General features: G+C 45.3%; 53 non-coding genes across 53 annotated transcripts; all 53 read left to right on the top strand.

Moving 5' to 3' along the window:
- Positions 1 to 86: 86 nt before the first annotated feature.
- LOC132296905 (5S ribosomal RNA) lies at positions 87 to 205 on the top strand. The gene has a single exon (XR_009478788.1). It is a non-coding gene; the product is annotated as a 5S ribosomal RNA (ribosomal RNA).
- Positions 206 to 344: 139 nt separating this feature from the next.
- Positions 345 to 463, top strand: LOC132297109 (5S ribosomal RNA). Its single transcript, XR_009478981.1, has one exon. It is a non-coding gene; the product is annotated as a 5S ribosomal RNA (ribosomal RNA).
- A 139-nt stretch (positions 464 to 602) lies between these two features.
- On the top strand, positions 603 to 721 carry LOC132297077 (5S ribosomal RNA). The gene has a single exon (XR_009478951.1). It is a non-coding gene; the product is annotated as a 5S ribosomal RNA (ribosomal RNA).
- A 139-nt stretch (positions 722 to 860) lies between these two features.
- On the top strand, positions 861 to 979 carry LOC132297096 (5S ribosomal RNA). Its single transcript, XR_009478969.1, has one exon. It is a non-coding gene; the product is annotated as a 5S ribosomal RNA (ribosomal RNA).
- A 139-nt stretch (positions 980 to 1,118) lies between these two features.
- Positions 1,119 to 1,237, top strand: LOC132297084 (5S ribosomal RNA). The gene has a single exon (XR_009478958.1). It is a non-coding gene; the product is annotated as a 5S ribosomal RNA (ribosomal RNA).
- Positions 1,238 to 1,376: 139 nt separating this feature from the next.
- LOC132296965 (5S ribosomal RNA) lies at positions 1,377 to 1,495 on the top strand. The gene has a single exon (XR_009478845.1). It is a non-coding gene; the product is annotated as a 5S ribosomal RNA (ribosomal RNA).
- A 139-nt stretch (positions 1,496 to 1,634) lies between these two features.
- On the top strand, positions 1,635 to 1,753 carry LOC132297072 (5S ribosomal RNA). The gene has a single exon (XR_009478947.1). It is a non-coding gene; the product is annotated as a 5S ribosomal RNA (ribosomal RNA).
- Positions 1,754 to 1,892: 139 nt separating this feature from the next.
- Positions 1,893 to 2,011, top strand: LOC132297060 (5S ribosomal RNA). Its single transcript, XR_009478936.1, has one exon. It is a non-coding gene; the product is annotated as a 5S ribosomal RNA (ribosomal RNA).
- Positions 2,012 to 2,150: 139 nt separating this feature from the next.
- On the top strand, positions 2,151 to 2,269 carry LOC132296773 (5S ribosomal RNA). Its single transcript, XR_009478663.1, has one exon. It is a non-coding gene; the product is annotated as a 5S ribosomal RNA (ribosomal RNA).
- Positions 2,270 to 2,408: 139 nt separating this feature from the next.
- LOC132297075 (5S ribosomal RNA) lies at positions 2,409 to 2,527 on the top strand. Its single transcript, XR_009478950.1, has one exon. It is a non-coding gene; the product is annotated as a 5S ribosomal RNA (ribosomal RNA).
- Positions 2,528 to 2,666: 139 nt separating this feature from the next.
- LOC132297048 (5S ribosomal RNA) lies at positions 2,667 to 2,785 on the top strand. Its single transcript, XR_009478925.1, has one exon. It is a non-coding gene; the product is annotated as a 5S ribosomal RNA (ribosomal RNA).
- Positions 2,786 to 2,924: 139 nt separating this feature from the next.
- Positions 2,925 to 3,043, top strand: LOC132296825 (5S ribosomal RNA). Its single transcript, XR_009478713.1, has one exon. It is a non-coding gene; the product is annotated as a 5S ribosomal RNA (ribosomal RNA).
- A 139-nt stretch (positions 3,044 to 3,182) lies between these two features.
- LOC132296824 (5S ribosomal RNA) lies at positions 3,183 to 3,301 on the top strand. Its single transcript, XR_009478712.1, has one exon. It is a non-coding gene; the product is annotated as a 5S ribosomal RNA (ribosomal RNA).
- Positions 3,302 to 3,440: 139 nt separating this feature from the next.
- Positions 3,441 to 3,559, top strand: LOC132297037 (5S ribosomal RNA). The gene has a single exon (XR_009478914.1). It is a non-coding gene; the product is annotated as a 5S ribosomal RNA (ribosomal RNA).
- Positions 3,560 to 3,698: 139 nt separating this feature from the next.
- LOC132297000 (5S ribosomal RNA) lies at positions 3,699 to 3,817 on the top strand. Its single transcript, XR_009478879.1, has one exon. It is a non-coding gene; the product is annotated as a 5S ribosomal RNA (ribosomal RNA).
- A 133-nt stretch (positions 3,818 to 3,950) lies between these two features.
- LOC132296845 (5S ribosomal RNA) lies at positions 3,951 to 4,069 on the top strand. Its single transcript, XR_009478731.1, has one exon. It is a non-coding gene; the product is annotated as a 5S ribosomal RNA (ribosomal RNA).
- A 139-nt stretch (positions 4,070 to 4,208) lies between these two features.
- Positions 4,209 to 4,327, top strand: LOC132297025 (5S ribosomal RNA). Its single transcript, XR_009478903.1, has one exon. It is a non-coding gene; the product is annotated as a 5S ribosomal RNA (ribosomal RNA).
- Positions 4,328 to 4,466: 139 nt separating this feature from the next.
- LOC132297014 (5S ribosomal RNA) lies at positions 4,467 to 4,585 on the top strand. Its single transcript, XR_009478892.1, has one exon. It is a non-coding gene; the product is annotated as a 5S ribosomal RNA (ribosomal RNA).
- Positions 4,586 to 4,724: 139 nt separating this feature from the next.
- Positions 4,725 to 4,843, top strand: LOC132296859 (5S ribosomal RNA). The gene has a single exon (XR_009478745.1). It is a non-coding gene; the product is annotated as a 5S ribosomal RNA (ribosomal RNA).
- Positions 4,844 to 4,979: 136 nt separating this feature from the next.
- Positions 4,980 to 5,098, top strand: LOC132297002 (5S ribosomal RNA). Its single transcript, XR_009478881.1, has one exon. It is a non-coding gene; the product is annotated as a 5S ribosomal RNA (ribosomal RNA).
- A 139-nt stretch (positions 5,099 to 5,237) lies between these two features.
- On the top strand, positions 5,238 to 5,356 carry LOC132296823 (5S ribosomal RNA). The gene has a single exon (XR_009478711.1). It is a non-coding gene; the product is annotated as a 5S ribosomal RNA (ribosomal RNA).
- A 139-nt stretch (positions 5,357 to 5,495) lies between these two features.
- LOC132296991 (5S ribosomal RNA) lies at positions 5,496 to 5,614 on the top strand. Its single transcript, XR_009478870.1, has one exon. It is a non-coding gene; the product is annotated as a 5S ribosomal RNA (ribosomal RNA).
- A 139-nt stretch (positions 5,615 to 5,753) lies between these two features.
- On the top strand, positions 5,754 to 5,872 carry LOC132296822 (5S ribosomal RNA). The gene has a single exon (XR_009478710.1). It is a non-coding gene; the product is annotated as a 5S ribosomal RNA (ribosomal RNA).
- Positions 5,873 to 6,011: 139 nt separating this feature from the next.
- Positions 6,012 to 6,130, top strand: LOC132296966 (5S ribosomal RNA). Its single transcript, XR_009478846.1, has one exon. It is a non-coding gene; the product is annotated as a 5S ribosomal RNA (ribosomal RNA).
- Positions 6,131 to 6,269: 139 nt separating this feature from the next.
- LOC132296911 (5S ribosomal RNA) lies at positions 6,270 to 6,388 on the top strand. The gene has a single exon (XR_009478793.1). It is a non-coding gene; the product is annotated as a 5S ribosomal RNA (ribosomal RNA).
- A 139-nt stretch (positions 6,389 to 6,527) lies between these two features.
- LOC132296978 (5S ribosomal RNA) lies at positions 6,528 to 6,646 on the top strand. Its single transcript, XR_009478858.1, has one exon. It is a non-coding gene; the product is annotated as a 5S ribosomal RNA (ribosomal RNA).
- Positions 6,647 to 6,785: 139 nt separating this feature from the next.
- LOC132296737 (5S ribosomal RNA) lies at positions 6,786 to 6,904 on the top strand. Its single transcript, XR_009478630.1, has one exon. It is a non-coding gene; the product is annotated as a 5S ribosomal RNA (ribosomal RNA).
- A 139-nt stretch (positions 6,905 to 7,043) lies between these two features.
- LOC132296736 (5S ribosomal RNA) lies at positions 7,044 to 7,162 on the top strand. Its single transcript, XR_009478629.1, has one exon. It is a non-coding gene; the product is annotated as a 5S ribosomal RNA (ribosomal RNA).
- A 139-nt stretch (positions 7,163 to 7,301) lies between these two features.
- Positions 7,302 to 7,420, top strand: LOC132297113 (5S ribosomal RNA). The gene has a single exon (XR_009478985.1). It is a non-coding gene; the product is annotated as a 5S ribosomal RNA (ribosomal RNA).
- Positions 7,421 to 7,559: 139 nt separating this feature from the next.
- LOC132296735 (5S ribosomal RNA) lies at positions 7,560 to 7,678 on the top strand. Its single transcript, XR_009478627.1, has one exon. It is a non-coding gene; the product is annotated as a 5S ribosomal RNA (ribosomal RNA).
- Positions 7,679 to 7,817: 139 nt separating this feature from the next.
- Positions 7,818 to 7,936, top strand: LOC132296752 (5S ribosomal RNA). Its single transcript, XR_009478644.1, has one exon. It is a non-coding gene; the product is annotated as a 5S ribosomal RNA (ribosomal RNA).
- Positions 7,937 to 8,075: 139 nt separating this feature from the next.
- LOC132296777 (5S ribosomal RNA) lies at positions 8,076 to 8,194 on the top strand. The gene has a single exon (XR_009478667.1). It is a non-coding gene; the product is annotated as a 5S ribosomal RNA (ribosomal RNA).
- Positions 8,195 to 8,333: 139 nt separating this feature from the next.
- Positions 8,334 to 8,452, top strand: LOC132296776 (5S ribosomal RNA). Its single transcript, XR_009478666.1, has one exon. It is a non-coding gene; the product is annotated as a 5S ribosomal RNA (ribosomal RNA).
- A 139-nt stretch (positions 8,453 to 8,591) lies between these two features.
- On the top strand, positions 8,592 to 8,710 carry LOC132296734 (5S ribosomal RNA). The gene has a single exon (XR_009478626.1). It is a non-coding gene; the product is annotated as a 5S ribosomal RNA (ribosomal RNA).
- Positions 8,711 to 8,849: 139 nt separating this feature from the next.
- Positions 8,850 to 8,968, top strand: LOC132297035 (5S ribosomal RNA). Its single transcript, XR_009478912.1, has one exon. It is a non-coding gene; the product is annotated as a 5S ribosomal RNA (ribosomal RNA).
- Positions 8,969 to 9,107: 139 nt separating this feature from the next.
- LOC132297038 (5S ribosomal RNA) lies at positions 9,108 to 9,226 on the top strand. Its single transcript, XR_009478915.1, has one exon. It is a non-coding gene; the product is annotated as a 5S ribosomal RNA (ribosomal RNA).
- Positions 9,227 to 9,365: 139 nt separating this feature from the next.
- On the top strand, positions 9,366 to 9,483 carry LOC132297269 (5S ribosomal RNA). The gene has a single exon (XR_009479133.1). It is a non-coding gene; the product is annotated as a 5S ribosomal RNA (ribosomal RNA).
- A 139-nt stretch (positions 9,484 to 9,622) lies between these two features.
- LOC132296989 (5S ribosomal RNA) lies at positions 9,623 to 9,741 on the top strand. Its single transcript, XR_009478868.1, has one exon. It is a non-coding gene; the product is annotated as a 5S ribosomal RNA (ribosomal RNA).
- A 133-nt stretch (positions 9,742 to 9,874) lies between these two features.
- On the top strand, positions 9,875 to 9,993 carry LOC132296967 (5S ribosomal RNA). The gene has a single exon (XR_009478847.1). It is a non-coding gene; the product is annotated as a 5S ribosomal RNA (ribosomal RNA).
- A 139-nt stretch (positions 9,994 to 10,132) lies between these two features.
- Positions 10,133 to 10,251, top strand: LOC132297045 (5S ribosomal RNA). Its single transcript, XR_009478922.1, has one exon. It is a non-coding gene; the product is annotated as a 5S ribosomal RNA (ribosomal RNA).
- A 139-nt stretch (positions 10,252 to 10,390) lies between these two features.
- LOC132297034 (5S ribosomal RNA) lies at positions 10,391 to 10,509 on the top strand. Its single transcript, XR_009478911.1, has one exon. It is a non-coding gene; the product is annotated as a 5S ribosomal RNA (ribosomal RNA).
- Positions 10,510 to 10,648: 139 nt separating this feature from the next.
- On the top strand, positions 10,649 to 10,767 carry LOC132296920 (5S ribosomal RNA). The gene has a single exon (XR_009478802.1). It is a non-coding gene; the product is annotated as a 5S ribosomal RNA (ribosomal RNA).
- Positions 10,768 to 10,906: 139 nt separating this feature from the next.
- On the top strand, positions 10,907 to 11,025 carry LOC132297158 (5S ribosomal RNA). Its single transcript, XR_009479029.1, has one exon. It is a non-coding gene; the product is annotated as a 5S ribosomal RNA (ribosomal RNA).
- A 139-nt stretch (positions 11,026 to 11,164) lies between these two features.
- LOC132296988 (5S ribosomal RNA) lies at positions 11,165 to 11,283 on the top strand. The gene has a single exon (XR_009478867.1). It is a non-coding gene; the product is annotated as a 5S ribosomal RNA (ribosomal RNA).
- A 133-nt stretch (positions 11,284 to 11,416) lies between these two features.
- LOC132296956 (5S ribosomal RNA) lies at positions 11,417 to 11,535 on the top strand. The gene has a single exon (XR_009478836.1). It is a non-coding gene; the product is annotated as a 5S ribosomal RNA (ribosomal RNA).
- A 139-nt stretch (positions 11,536 to 11,674) lies between these two features.
- On the top strand, positions 11,675 to 11,793 carry LOC132296944 (5S ribosomal RNA). The gene has a single exon (XR_009478825.1). It is a non-coding gene; the product is annotated as a 5S ribosomal RNA (ribosomal RNA).
- A 139-nt stretch (positions 11,794 to 11,932) lies between these two features.
- LOC132296932 (5S ribosomal RNA) lies at positions 11,933 to 12,051 on the top strand. Its single transcript, XR_009478814.1, has one exon. It is a non-coding gene; the product is annotated as a 5S ribosomal RNA (ribosomal RNA).
- Positions 12,052 to 12,190: 139 nt separating this feature from the next.
- Positions 12,191 to 12,309, top strand: LOC132296921 (5S ribosomal RNA). Its single transcript, XR_009478803.1, has one exon. It is a non-coding gene; the product is annotated as a 5S ribosomal RNA (ribosomal RNA).
- A 139-nt stretch (positions 12,310 to 12,448) lies between these two features.
- On the top strand, positions 12,449 to 12,567 carry LOC132296897 (5S ribosomal RNA). Its single transcript, XR_009478780.1, has one exon. It is a non-coding gene; the product is annotated as a 5S ribosomal RNA (ribosomal RNA).
- A 139-nt stretch (positions 12,568 to 12,706) lies between these two features.
- Positions 12,707 to 12,825, top strand: LOC132296970 (5S ribosomal RNA). The gene has a single exon (XR_009478850.1). It is a non-coding gene; the product is annotated as a 5S ribosomal RNA (ribosomal RNA).
- A 139-nt stretch (positions 12,826 to 12,964) lies between these two features.
- LOC132296987 (5S ribosomal RNA) lies at positions 12,965 to 13,083 on the top strand. The gene has a single exon (XR_009478866.1). It is a non-coding gene; the product is annotated as a 5S ribosomal RNA (ribosomal RNA).
- A 133-nt stretch (positions 13,084 to 13,216) lies between these two features.
- LOC132296910 (5S ribosomal RNA) lies at positions 13,217 to 13,335 on the top strand. The gene has a single exon (XR_009478792.1). It is a non-coding gene; the product is annotated as a 5S ribosomal RNA (ribosomal RNA).
- A 139-nt stretch (positions 13,336 to 13,474) lies between these two features.
- LOC132296898 (5S ribosomal RNA) lies at positions 13,475 to 13,593 on the top strand. Its single transcript, XR_009478781.1, has one exon. It is a non-coding gene; the product is annotated as a 5S ribosomal RNA (ribosomal RNA).
- Positions 13,594 to 13,655: the final 62 nt, after the last annotated feature.

Here is a 13,655-nt window from a genome sequence, read left to right as displayed (position 1 = left end):
TTTATTTATTTCCCGGCGAATGCGTCGGAAGGGCAATAGAACGGTAGCGGAAGGGGTTTATAGGGAAATGGAGGCGAGAATATGTCGGGTGCGATCATACCAGCACTAATGCACCGGATCCCATCAGAACTCCGCAGTTAATCGTGCTTGGGCGAGAGTAGTACTAGGATGGGTGACCCCCTGGGAAGTCCTCGTGTTGCACCCCTTTTTAGTCCGGTTTTGTATTTTTAATTTTAATTTTAATTTTATTAATATGTATTTATTTATTTCCCGGCGAATGCGTCGGAAGGGCAATAGAACGGTAGCGGAAGGGGTTTATAAGGAAATGGAGGCGAGAATATGTCGGGTGCGATCATACCAGCACTAATGCACCGGATCCCATCAGAACTCCGCAGTTAAGCGTGCTTGGGCGAGAGTAGTACTAGGATGGGTGACCCCCTGGGAAGTCCTCGTGTTGCACCCCTTTTTAGTCCGGTTTTGTATTTTTAATTTTAATTTTAATTTTATTAATATGTATTTATTTATTTCCCGGCGAATGCGTCGGAAGGCCAATAGAACGGTAGCGGAAGGGGTTTATAGGGAAATGGAGGCGAGAATATGTCGGGTGCGATCATACCAGCACTAGTGCACCGGATCCCATCAGAACCCCGCAGTTAAGCGTGCTTGGGCGAGAGTAGTACTAGGATGGGTGACCCCCTGGGAAGTCCTCGTGTTGCACCCCTTTTTAGTCCGGTTTTGTATTTTTAATTTTAATTTTAATTTTATTAATATGTATTTATTTATTTCCCGGCGAATGCGTCGGAAGGGCAATAGAACGGTAGCGGAAGGGGTTTATAGGGAAATGGAGGCGAGAATATGTCGGGTGCGATCATACCAGCACTAATGCACCGGATCCCATCAGAACTCCGCAGTTAAGCGTGCTTGGGCGAGAGTAGTACTAGGATGGGTGACCCCCTGGGAAGTCCTCGTGTTGCACCCCTTTTTAGTCCGGTTTTGTATTTTTAATTTTAATTTTAATTTTATTAATATGTATTTATTTATTTCCCGGCGAATGCGTCGGAAGGGCAATAGAACGGTAGCGGAAGGGGTTTATAGGGAAATGGAGGCGAGAATATGTCGGGTGCGATCATACCAGCACTAATGCACCGGATCCCATCAGAACTCCGCAGTTAAGCGTGCTTGGGCGAGAGTAGTACTAGGATGGGTGACCCCCTGGGAAGTCCTCGTGTTGCACCCCTTTTTAGTCCGGTTTTGTATTTTTAATTTTAATTTTAATTTTATTAATATGTATTTATTTATTTCCCGGCGAATGCGTCGGAAGGGCAATAGAACGGTAGCGGAAGGGGTTTATAGGGAAATGGAGGCGAGAATATGTCGGGTGCGATCATACCAGCACTAATGCACCGGATCCCATCAGAACTCCGCAGTTAAGCGTTCTTGGGCGAGAGTAGTACTAGGATGGGTGACCCCCTGGGAAGTCCTCGTGTTGCACCCCTTTTTAGTCCGGTTTTGTATTTTTAATTTTAATTTTAATTTTATTAATATGTATTTATTTATTTCCCGGCGAATGCGTCGGAAGGGCAATAGAACGGTAGCGGAAGGGGTTTATAGGGAAATGGAGGCGAGAATATGTCGGGTGCGATCATACCAGCACTAATGCACCGGATCCCATCAGAACTCCGCAGTTAAGCGTGCTTGGGCGAGAGTAGTACTAGGATGGGTGACCCCCTGGGAAGTCCTCGTGTTGCACCCCTTTTTAGTCCGGTTTTGTATTTTTAATTTTAATTTTAATTTTATTAATATGTATTTATTTATTTCCCGGCGAATGCGTCGGAAGGGCAATAGAACGGTAGCGGAAGGGGTTTATAGGGAAATGGAGGCGAGAATATGTCGGGTGCGATCATACCAGCACTAATGCACCGGATCCCATCAGAACTCCGCAGTTAAGCGTGCTTGGGCGAGAGTAGTACTAGGATGGGTGACCCCCTGGGAAGTCCTCGTGTTGCACCCCTTTTTAGTCCGGTTTTGTATTTTTAATTTTAATTTTAATTTTATTAATATGTATTTATTTATTTCCCGGCGAATGCGTCGGAAGGGCAATAGAACGGTAGCGAAAGGGGTTTATAAGGAAATGGAGGCGAGAATATGTCGGGTGCGATCATACCAGCACTAATGCACCGGATCCCATCAGAACTCCGCAGTTAAGCGTGCTTGGGCGAGAGTAGTACTAGGATGGGTGACCCCCTGGGAAGTCCTCGTGTTGCATCCCTTTTTAGTCCGGTTTTGTATTTTTAATTTTAATTTTAATTTTATTAATATGTATTTATTTATTTCCCGGCGAATGCGTCGGAAGGCCAATAGAACGGTAGCGGAAGGGGTTTATAGGGAAATGGAGGCGAGAATATGTCGGGTGCGATCATACCAGCACTAGTGCACCGGATCCCATCAGAACCCCGCAGTTAAGCGTGCTTGGGCGAGAGTAGTACTAGGATGGGTGACCCCCTGGGAAGTCCTCGTGTTGCACCCCTTTTTAGTCCGGTTTTGTATTTTTAATTTTAATTTTAATTTTATTAATATGTATTTATTTATTTCCCGGCGAATGCGTCGGAAGGGCAATAGAACGGTAGCGGAAGGGGTTTATAGGGAAATGGAGGCGAGAATATGTCGGGTGCGATCATACCAGCACTAATGCACCGGATCCCATCAGAACTCCGCAGTTAAGCGTGCTTGGGCGAGAGTAGTACTAGGATGGGTGACCCCCTGGGAAGTCCTCGTGTTGCACCCCTTTTTAGTCCGGTTTTGTATTTTTAATTTTAATTTTAATTTTATTAATATGTATTTATTTATTTCCCGGCGAATGCGTCGGAAGGGCAATAGAACGGTAGCGGAAGGGGTTTATAGGGAAATGGAGGCGAGAATATGTCGGGTGCGATCATACCAGCACTAGTGCACCGGATCCCATCAGAACTCCGCAGTTAAGCGTGCTTGGGCGAGAGTAGTACTAGGATGGGTGACCCCCTGGGAAGTCCTCGTGTTGCACCCCTTTTTAGTCCGGTTTTGTATTTTTAATTTTAATTTTAATTTTATTAATATGTATTTATTTATTTCCCGGCGAATGCGTCGGAAGGGCAATAGAACGATAGCGGAAGGGGTTTATAGGGAAATGGAGGCGAGAATATGTCGGGTGCGATCATACCAGCACTAGTGCACCGGATCCCATCAGAACTCCGCAGTTAAGCGTGCTTGGGCGAGAGTAGTACTAGGATGGGTGACCCCCTGGGAAGTCCTCGTGTTGCACCCCTTTTTAGTCCGGTTTTGTATTTTTAATTTTAATTTTAATTTTATTAATATGTATTTATTTATTTCCCGGCGAATGCGTCGGAAGGGAAATAGAACGGTAGCGGAAGGGGTTTATAGGGAAATGGAGGCGAGAATATGTCGGGTGCGATCATACCAGCACTAATGCACCGGATCCCATCAGAACTCCGCAGTTAAGCGTGCTTGGGCGAGAGTAGTACTAGGATGGGTGACCCCCTGGGAAGTCCTCGTGTTGCACCCCTTTTTAGTCCGGTTTTGTATTTTTAATTTGAATTTTAATTTTATTAATATGTATTTATTTATTTCCCGGCGAATGCGTCGGAAGGGCAATAGAACGGTAGCGGAAGGGGTTTATAGGGAAATGGAGGCGAGAATATGTCTGGTGCGATCATACCAGCACTAATGCACCGGATCCCATCAGAACTCCGCAGTTAAGCGTGCTTGGGCGAGAGTAGTACTAGGATGGGTGACCCCCTGGGAAGTCCTCGTTTTGCACCCCTTTTTAGTCCGGTTTTGTATTTTTAATTTTAATTTTATTAATATGTATTTATTTATTTCCCGGCGAATGCGTCGGAAGGGCAATAGAACGGTAGCGGAAGGGGTTTATAGGGAAATGGAGGCGAGAATATGTCGGGTGCGATCATACCAGCACTAATGCACCGGATCCCATCAGAACTCTGCAGTTAAGCGTGCTTGGGCGAGAGTAGTACTAGGATGGGTGACCCCCTGGGAAGTCCTCGTGTTGCACCCCTTTTTAGTCCGGTTTTGTATTTTTAATTTTAATTTTAATTTTATTAATATGTATTTATTTATTTCCCGGCGAATGCGTCGGAAGGGCAATAGAACGGTAGCGGAAGGGGTTTATAGGGAAATGGAGGCGAGAATATGTCGGGTGCGATCATACCAGCACTAATGCACCGGATCCCATCAGAACTCCGCAGTTAAGCGTGCTTGGGCGAGAGTAGTACTAGGATGGGTGACCCCCTGGGAAGTCCTCGTGTTGCACCCCTTTTTAGTCCGGTTTTGTATTTTTAATTTTAATTTTAATTTTATTAATATGTATTTATTTATTTCCCGGCGAATGCGTCGGAAGGGCAATAGAACGGTAGCGGAAGGGGTTTATAGGGAAATGGAGGCGAGAATATGTCGGGTGCGATCATACCAGCACTAATGCACCGGATCCCATCAGAACTCCGCAGTTAAGCGTGCTTGGGCGAGAGTAGTACTAGGATGGGTGACCCCCTGGGAAGTCCTCGTGTTGCACCCCTTTTTAGTCCGGTTTTGTATTTTTAATTTTAATTTTAATTTTATTAATATGTATTTATTTATTTCCCGGCGAATGCGTCGGAAGGGCAATAGAACGGTAGCGGAAGGGGTTTATAGGGAAATGGAGGCGAGAATATGTCGGGTGCGATCATACCAGCACTAATGCACCGGATCCCATCAGAACTCCGCCGTTAAGCGTGCTTGGGCGAGAGTAGTACTAGGATGGGTGACCCCCTGGGAAGTCCTCGTGTTGCACCCCTTTTTAGTCCGGTTTTGTATTTTTATTAATTTTAATTTTATTAATATGTATTTATTTATTTCCCGGCGAATGCGTCGGAAGGGCAATAGAACGGTAGCGGAAGGGGTTTATAGGGAAATGGAGGCGAGAATATGTCGGGTGCGATCATACCAGCACTAATGCACCGGATCCCATCAGAACTCCGCAGTTAAGCGTGCTTGGGCGAGAGTAGTACTAGGATGGGTGACCCCCTGGGAAGTCCTCGTGTTGCACCCCTTTTTAGTCCGGTTTTGTATTTTTAATTTTAATTTTAATTTTATTAATATGTATTTATTTATTTCCCGGCGAATGCGTCGGAAGGGCAATAGAACGGTAGCGGAAGGGGTTTATAGGGAAATGGAGGCGAGAATATGTCGGGTGCGATCATACCAGCACTAGTGCACCGGATCCCATCAGAACTCCGCAGTTAAGCGTGCTTGGGCGAGAGTAGTACTAGGATGGGTGACCCCCTGGGAAGTCCTCGTGTTGCACCCCTTTTTAGTCCGGTTTTGTATTTTTAATTTTAATTTTAATTTTATTAATATGTATTTATTTATTTCCCGGCGAATGCGTCGGAAGGGCAATAGAACGGTAGCGGAAGGGGTTTATAGGGAAATGGAGGCGAGAATATGTCGGGTGCGATCATACCAGCACTAATGCACCGGATCCCATCAGAACTCCGCAGTTAAGCGTGCTTGGGCGAGAGTAGTACTAGGATGGGTGACCCCCTGGGAAGTCCTCGTGTTGCACCCCTTTTTAGTCCGGTTTTGTATTTTTAATTTTAATTTTAATTTTATTAATATGTATTTATTTATTTCCCGGCGAATGCGTCGGAAGGGCAATAGAACGGTAGCGGAAGGGGTTTATAGGGAAATGGAGGCGAGAATATGTCGGGTGCGATCATACCAGCACTAGTGCACCGGATCCCATCAGAACTCCGCAGTTAAGCGTGCTTGGGCGAGAGTAGTACTAGGATGGGTGACCCCCTGGGAAGTCCTCGTGTTGCACCCCTTTTTAGTCCGGTTTTGTATTTTTAATTTTAATTTTAATTTTATTAATATGTATTTAGTTATTTCCCGGCGAATGCGTCGGAAGGGCAATAGAACGGTAGCGGAAGGGGTTTATAGGGAAATGGAGGCGAGAATATGTCGGGTGCGATCATACCAGCACTAGTGCACCGGATCCCATCAGAACTCCGCAGTGAAGCGTGCTTGGGCGAGAGTAGTACTAGGATGGGTGACCCCCTGGGAAGTCCTCGTGTTGCACCCCTTTTTAGTCCGGTTTTGTATTTTTAATTTTAATTTTAATTTTATTAATATGTATTTATTTATTTCCCGGCGAATGCGTCGGAAGGGCAATAGAACGGTAGCAGAAGGGGTTTATAGGGAAATGGAGGCGAGAATATGTCGGGTGCGATCATACCAGCACTAATGCACCGGATCCCATCAGAACTCCGCAGGTAAGCGTGCTTGGGCGAGAGTAGTACTAGGATGGGTGACCCCCTGGGAAGTCCTCGTGTTGCACCCCTTTTTAGTCCGGTTTTGTATTTTTAATTTTAATTTTAATTTTATTAATATGTATTTATTTATTTCCCGGCGAATGCGTCGGAAGGGAAATAGAACAGTAGCGGAAGGGGTTTATAGGGAAATGGAGGCGAGAATATGTCGGGTGCGATCATACCAGCACTAATGCACCGGATCCCATCAGAACTCCGCAGTTAAGCGTGCTTGGGCGAGAGTAGTACTAGGATGGGTGACCCCCTGGGAAGTCCTCGTGTTGCACCCCTTTTTAGTCCGGTTTTGTATTTTTAATTTGAATTTTAATTTTATTAATGTGTATTTATTTATTTCCCGGCGAATGCGTCGGAAGGGCAATAGAACGGTAGCGGAAGGGGTTTATAGGGAAATGGAGGCGAGAATATGTCGGGTGCGATCATACCAGCACTAATGCACCGGATCCCATCAGAACTCCGCAGTTAAGCGTGCTTGGGCGAGAGTAGTACTAGGATGGGTGACCCCCTGGGAAGCCCTCGTGTTGCACCCCTTTTTAGTCCGGTTTTGTATTTTTAATTTTAATTTTAATTTTATTAATATGTATTTATTTATTTCCCGGCGAATGCGTCGGAAGGGCAATAGAACGGTAGCGGAAGGGGTTTATAGGGAAATGGAGGTGAGAATATGTCGGGTGCGATCATACCAGCACTAATGCACCGGATCCCATCAGAACTCCGCAGTTAAGCGTGCTTGGGCGAGAGTAGTACTAGGATGGGTGACCCCCTGGGAAGCCCTCGTGTTGCACCCCTTTTTAGTCCGGTTTTGTATTTTTAATTTTAATTTTAATTTTATTAATATGTATTTATTTATTTCCCGGCGAATGCGTCGGAAGGGCAATAGAACGGTAGCGGAAGGGGTTTACAGGGAAATGGAGGCGAGAATATATCGGGTGCGATCATACCAGCACTAATGCACCGGATCCCATCAGAACTCCGCAGTTAAGCGTGCTTGTGCGAGAGTAGTACTAGGATGGGTGACCCACTGGGAAGCCCTCGTGTTGCACCCCTTTTTAGTCCGGTTTTGTATTTTTAATTTTAATTTTAATTTTATTAATATGTATTTATTTATTTCCCGGCGAATGCGTCGGAAGGGCAATAGAACGGTAGCGGAAGGGGTTTATAGGGAAATGGAGGCGAGAATATGTCGGGTGCGATCATACCAGCACTAATGCACCGGATCCCATCAGAACTCCGCAGTTAAGCGTGCTTGGGCGAGAGTAGTACTAGGATGGGTGACCCCCTGGGAAGCCCTCGTGTTGCACCCCTTTTTAGTCCGGTTTTGTATTTTTAATTTTAATTTTAATTTTATTAATATGTATTTATTTATTTCCCGGCGAATGCGTCGGAAGGGCAATAGAACGGTAGCGGAAGGGGTTTGTAGGGAAATGGAGGCGAGAATATGTCGGGTGCGATCATACCAGCACTAATGCACCGGATCCCATCAGAACTCCGCAGTTAAGCGTGCCTGGGCGAGAGTAGTACTAGGATGGGTGACCCCCTGGGAAGTCCTCGTGTTGCACCCCTTTTTAGTCCGGTTTTGTATTTTTAATTTTAATTTTAATTTTATTAATATGTATTTATTTAATTCCCGGCGAATGCGTCGGAAGGGCAATAGAACGGTAGCGGAAGGGGTTTATAGGGAAATGGAGGCGAGAATATGTCGGGTGCGATCATACCAGCACTAATGCACCGGATCCCATCAGAACTCCGCAGTTAAGTGTGCTTGGGCGAGAGTAGTACTAGGATGGGTGACCCCCTGGGAAGTCCTCGTGTTGCACCCCTTTTTAGTCCGGTTTTGTATTTTTAATTTTAATTTTAATTTTATTAATATGTATTTATTTATTTCCCGGCGAATGCGTCGGAAGGGCAATAGAACGGTAGCGGAAGGGGTTTATAGGGAAATGGAGGCGAGAATATGTCGGGTGCGATCATACCAGCACTAATGCACCGGATCCCATCAGAACTCCGCAGTTAAGTGTGCTTGGGCGAGAGTAGTACTAGGATGGGTGACCCCCTGGGAAGTCCTCGTGTTGCACCCCTTTTTAGTCCGGTTTTGTATTTTTAATTTTAATTTTAATTTTATTAATATGTATTTATTTATTTCCCGGCGAATGCGTCGGAAGGGCAATAGAACGGTAGCGGAAGGGGTTTATAGGGAAATGGAGGCGAGAATATGTCGGGTGCAATCATACCAGCACTAATGCACCGGATCCCATCAGAACTCCGCAGTTAAGCGTGCTTGGGCGAGAGTAGTACTAGGATGGGTGACCCCCTGGGAAGTCCTCGTGTTGCACCCCTTTTTAGTCCGGTTTTGTATTTTTAATTTTAATTTTAATTTTATTAATATGTATTTATTTATTTCCCGGCGAATGCGTCGGAAGGGCAATAGAACGGTAGCGGAAGGGGTTTATAGGGAAATGGAGGCGAGAATATGTCTGGCGCGATCATACCAGCACTAATGCACCGGATCCCATCAGAACTCCGCAGTTAAGCGTGCTTGGGCGAGAGTAGTACTAGGATGGGTGACCCCCTGGGAAGTCCTCGTGTTGCACCCCTTTTTAGTCCGGTTTTGTATTTTTAATTTTAATTTTAATTTTATTAATATGTATTTATTTATTTCCCGGCGAATGCGTCGGAAGGGCAATAGAACGGTAGCGGAAGGGGTTTATAGGGAAATGGAGGCGAGAATATGTCGGGTGCGAACATACCAGCACTAATGCACCGGATCCCTTCAGAACTCCGCAGTTAAGCGTGCTTGGGCGAGAGTAGTACTAGGATGGGTGACCCCCTGGGAAGTCCTCGTGTTGCACCCCTTTTTAGTCCGGTTTTGTATTTTTAATTTTAATTTTAATTTTATTAATATGTATTTATTTATTTCCCGGCGAATGCGTCGGAAGGGCAATAGAACGGTAGCGGAAGGGGTTTATAGGGAAATGGAGGCGAGAATATGTCGGGTGCGATCATACCAGCACTAATGCACCGGATCCCATCAGAACTCCGCAGTTAAGTGGCTTGGGCTAGAGTAGTACTAGGATGGGTGACCCCCTGGGAAGTCCTCGTGTTGCACCCCTTTTTAGTCCGGTTTTGTATTTTTAATTTTAATTTTAATTTTATTAATATGTATTTATTTATTTCCCGGCGAATGCGTCGGAAGGGCAATAGAACGGTAGCGGAAGGGGTTTATAGGGAAATGGAGGCGAGAATATGTCGGGTGCGATCATACCAGCACTAATGCACCGGATCCCATCAGAACTCCGCAGTTAAGCGTGCTTGGGCGAGAGTAGTAATAGGATGGGTGACCCCCTGGGAAGTCCTCGTGTTGCACCCCTTTTTAGTCCGGTTTTGTATTTTTAATTTTAATTTTATTAATATGTATTTATTTATTTCCCGGCGAATGCGTCGGAAGGGCAATAGAACGATAGCGGAAGGGGTTTATAGGGAAATGGAGGCGAGAATATGTCGGGTGCGATCATACCAGCACTAATGCACCGGATCCCATCAGAACTCCGCAGTTAAGCGTGCTTGGGCGAGAGTAGTACTAGGATGGGTGACCCCCTGGGAAGTCCTCGTGTTGCACCCCTTTTTAGTCCGGTTTTGTATTTTTAATTTTAATTTTAATTTTATTAATATGTATTTATTTATTTCCCGGCGAATGCATCGGAAGGGCAATAGAACGGTAGCGGAAGGGGTTTATAGGGAAATGGAGGCGAGAATATGTCGGGTGCGAACATACCAGCTCTAATGCACCGGATCCCATCAGAACTCCGCAGTTAAGCGTGCTTGGGCGAGAGTAGTACTAGGATGGGTGACCCCCTGGGAAGTCCTCGTGTTGCACCCCTTTTTAGTCCGGTTTTGTATTTTTAATTTTAATTTTAATTTTATTAATATGTATTTATTTATTTCCCGGCGAATGCGTCGGAAGGGCAATAGAACGGTAGCGGAAGGGGTTTATAGGGAAATGGAGGCGAGAATATGTCTGGCGCGATCATACCAGCACTAATGCACCGGATCCCATCAGAACTCCGCAGTTAAGCGTGCTTGGGCGAGAGTAGTACTAGGATGGGTGACCCCCTGGGAAGTCCTCGTGTTGCACCCCTTTTTAGTCCGGTTTTGTATTTTTAATTTTAATTTTAATTTTATTAATATGTATTTATTTATTTCCCGGCGAATGCGTCGGAAGGGCAATAGAACGGTAGCGGAAGGGGTTTATAGGGAAATGGAGGCGAGAATATGTCGGGTGCGAACATACCAGCACTAATGCACCGGATCCCATCAGAACTCCGCAGTTAAGCGTGCTTGGGCGAGAGTAGTACTAGGATGGGTGACCCCCTGGGAAGTCCTCGTGTTGCACCCCTTTTTAGTCCGGTTTTGTATTTTTAATTTTAATTTTAATTTTATTAATATGTATTTATTTATTTCCCGGCGAATGCGTCGGAAGGGCAATAGAACGGTAGCGGAAGGGGTTTATAGGGAAATGGAGGCGAGAATATGTCGGGTGCGATCATACCAGCACTAATGCACCGGATCCCATCAGAACTCCGCAGTTAAGCGTGCTTTGGCTAGAGTAGTACTAGGATGGGTGACCCCCTGGGAAGTCCTCGTGTTGCACCCCTTTTTAGTCCGGTTTTGTATTTTTAATTTTAATTTTAATTTTATTAATATGTATTTATTTATTTCCCGGCGAATGCGTCGGAAGGGCAATAGAACGGTAGCGGAAGGGGTTTATAGGGAAATGGAGGCGAGAATATGTCGGGTGCGATCATACCAGCACTAATGCACCGGATCCCATCAGAACTCCGCAGTTAAGCGTGCTTGGGCGAGAGTAGTAATAGGATGGGTGACCCCCTGGGAAGTCCTCGTGTTGCACCCCTTTTTAGTCCGGTTTTGTATTTTTAATTTTAATTTTATTAATATGTATTTATTTATTTCCCGGCGAATGCGTCGGAAGGGCAATAGAACGATAGCGGAAGGGGTTTATAGGGAAATGGAGGCGAGAATATGTCGGGTGCGATCATACCAGCACTAATGCACCGGATCCCATCAGAACTCCGCAGTTAAGCGTGCTTGGGCGAGAGTAGTACTAGGATGGGTGACCCCCTGGGAAGTCCTCGTGTTGCACCCCTTTTTAGTCCGGTTTTGTATTTTTAATTTTAATTTTAATTTTATTAATATGTATTTATTTATTTCCCGGCGAATGCATCGGAAGGGCAATAGAACGGTAGCGGAAGGGGTTTATAGGGAAATGGAGGCGAGAATATGTCGGGTGCGATCATACCAGCACTAATGCACCGGATCCCATCAGAACTCCGCAGTTAAGCGTGCTTGGGCGAGAGTAGTACTAGGATGGGTGACCCCCTGGGAAGTCCTCGTGTTGCACCCCTTTTTAGTCCGGTTTTGTATTTTTAATTTTAATTTTAATTTTATTAATATGTATTTATTTATTTCCCGGCGAATGCGTCGGAAGGGCAATAGAACGGTAGCGGAAGGGGTTTATAGGGAAATGGACGCGAGAATATGTCGGGTGCGATCATACCAGCACTAATGCACCGGATCCCATCAGAACTCCGCAGTTAAGCGTGCTTGGGCGAGAGTAGTACTAGGATGGGTGACCCCCTGGGAAGTCCTCGTGTTGCACCCCTTTTTAGTCCGGTTTTGTATTTTTAATTTTAATTTTAATTTTATTAATATGTATTCATTTATTTCCCGGCGAATGCGTCGGAAGGGCAATAGAACGGTAGCGGAAGGGGTTTATAGGGAAATGGAGGCGAGAATATGTCGGGTGCGATCATACCAGCACTAATGCACCGGATCCCATCAGAACTCCGCAGTTAAGCGTGCTTGGGCGAGAGTAGTACTAGGATGGGTGACCCCCTGGGAAGTCCTCGTGTTGCACCCCTTTTTAGTCCGGTTTTGTATTTTTAATTTTAATTTTAATTTTATTAATATGTATTTATTTATTTCCCGGCGAATGCGTCGGAAGGGCAATAGAACGGTAGCGGAAGGGGTTTATAGGGAAATGGAGGCGAGAATATGTCGGGTGCGATCGTACCAGCACTAATGCACCGGATCCCATCAGAACTCCGCAGTTAAGCGTGCTTGGGCGAGAGTAGTACTAGGATGGGTGACCCCCTGGGAAGTCCTCGTGTTGCACCCCTTTTTAGTCCGGTTTTGTATTTTTAATTTTAATTTTAATTTTATTAATATGTATTTATTTATTTCCCGGCGAATGCGTCGGAAGGGCAATAGAACGGTAGCGGAAGGGGTTTATAGGGAAATGGAGGCGAGAATATGTCGGGTGCGATCATACCAGCACTAATGCACCGGATCCCATCAGAACTCCGCAGTTAAGCGTGCTTGGGCTAGAGTAGTACTAGGATGGGTGACCCCCTGGGAAGTCCTCGTGTTGCACCCCTTTTTAGTCCGGTTTTGTATTTTTAATTTTAATTTTAATTTTATTAATATGTATTTATTTATTTCCCGGCGAATGCGTCGGAAGGGCAATAGAACGGTAGCGGAAGGGGTTTATAGGGAAATGGAGGCGAGAATATGTCGGGTGCGATCATACCAGCACTAATGCACCGGATCCCATCAGAACTCCGCAGTTAAGCGTGCTTGGGCGAGAGTAGTAATAGGATGGGTGACCCCCTGGGAAGTCCTCGTGTTGCACCCCTTTTTAGTCCGGTTTTGTATTTTTAATTTTAATTTTATTAATATGTATTTATTTATTTCCCGGCGAATGCGTCGGAAGGGCAATAGAACGATAGCGGAAGGGGTTTATAGGGAAATGGAGGCGAGAATATGTCGGGTGCGATCATACCAGCACTAATGCACCGGATCCCATCAGAACTCCGCAGTTAAGCGTGCTTGGGCGAGAGTAGTACTAGGATGGGTGACCCCCTGGGAAGTCCTCGTGTTGCACCCCTTTTTAGTCCGGTTTTGTATTTTTAATTTTAATTTTAATTTTATTAATATGTATTTATTTATTTCCCGGCGAATGCATCGGAAGGGCAATAGAACGGTAGCGGAAGGGGTTTATAGGGAAATGGAGGCGAGAATATGTCGGGTGCGATCATACCAGCACTAATGCACCGGATCCCATCAGAACTCCGCAGTTAAGCGTGCTTGGGCGAGAGTAGTACTAGGATGGGTGACCCCCTGGGAAGTCCTCGTGTTGCACCCCTTTTTAGTCCGGTTTTGTATTTTTAATTTTAATTTTAATTTTATTAATATGTATTTATTTAT

Source organism: Cornus florida, unplaced genomic scaffold, assembly GCF_030987335.1.
Source record: "Cornus florida cultivar Cherokee Brave unplaced genomic scaffold, ASM3098733v1 CherokeeBrave_3.0.0_Hap2_Chr02, whole genome shotgun sequence".
In the NCBI taxonomy this organism is placed as follows: Eukaryota; Viridiplantae; Streptophyta; class Magnoliopsida; order Cornales; family Cornaceae; genus Cornus; species Cornus florida.
This window is presented reverse-complemented; position numbering and strand designations above follow the sequence as displayed.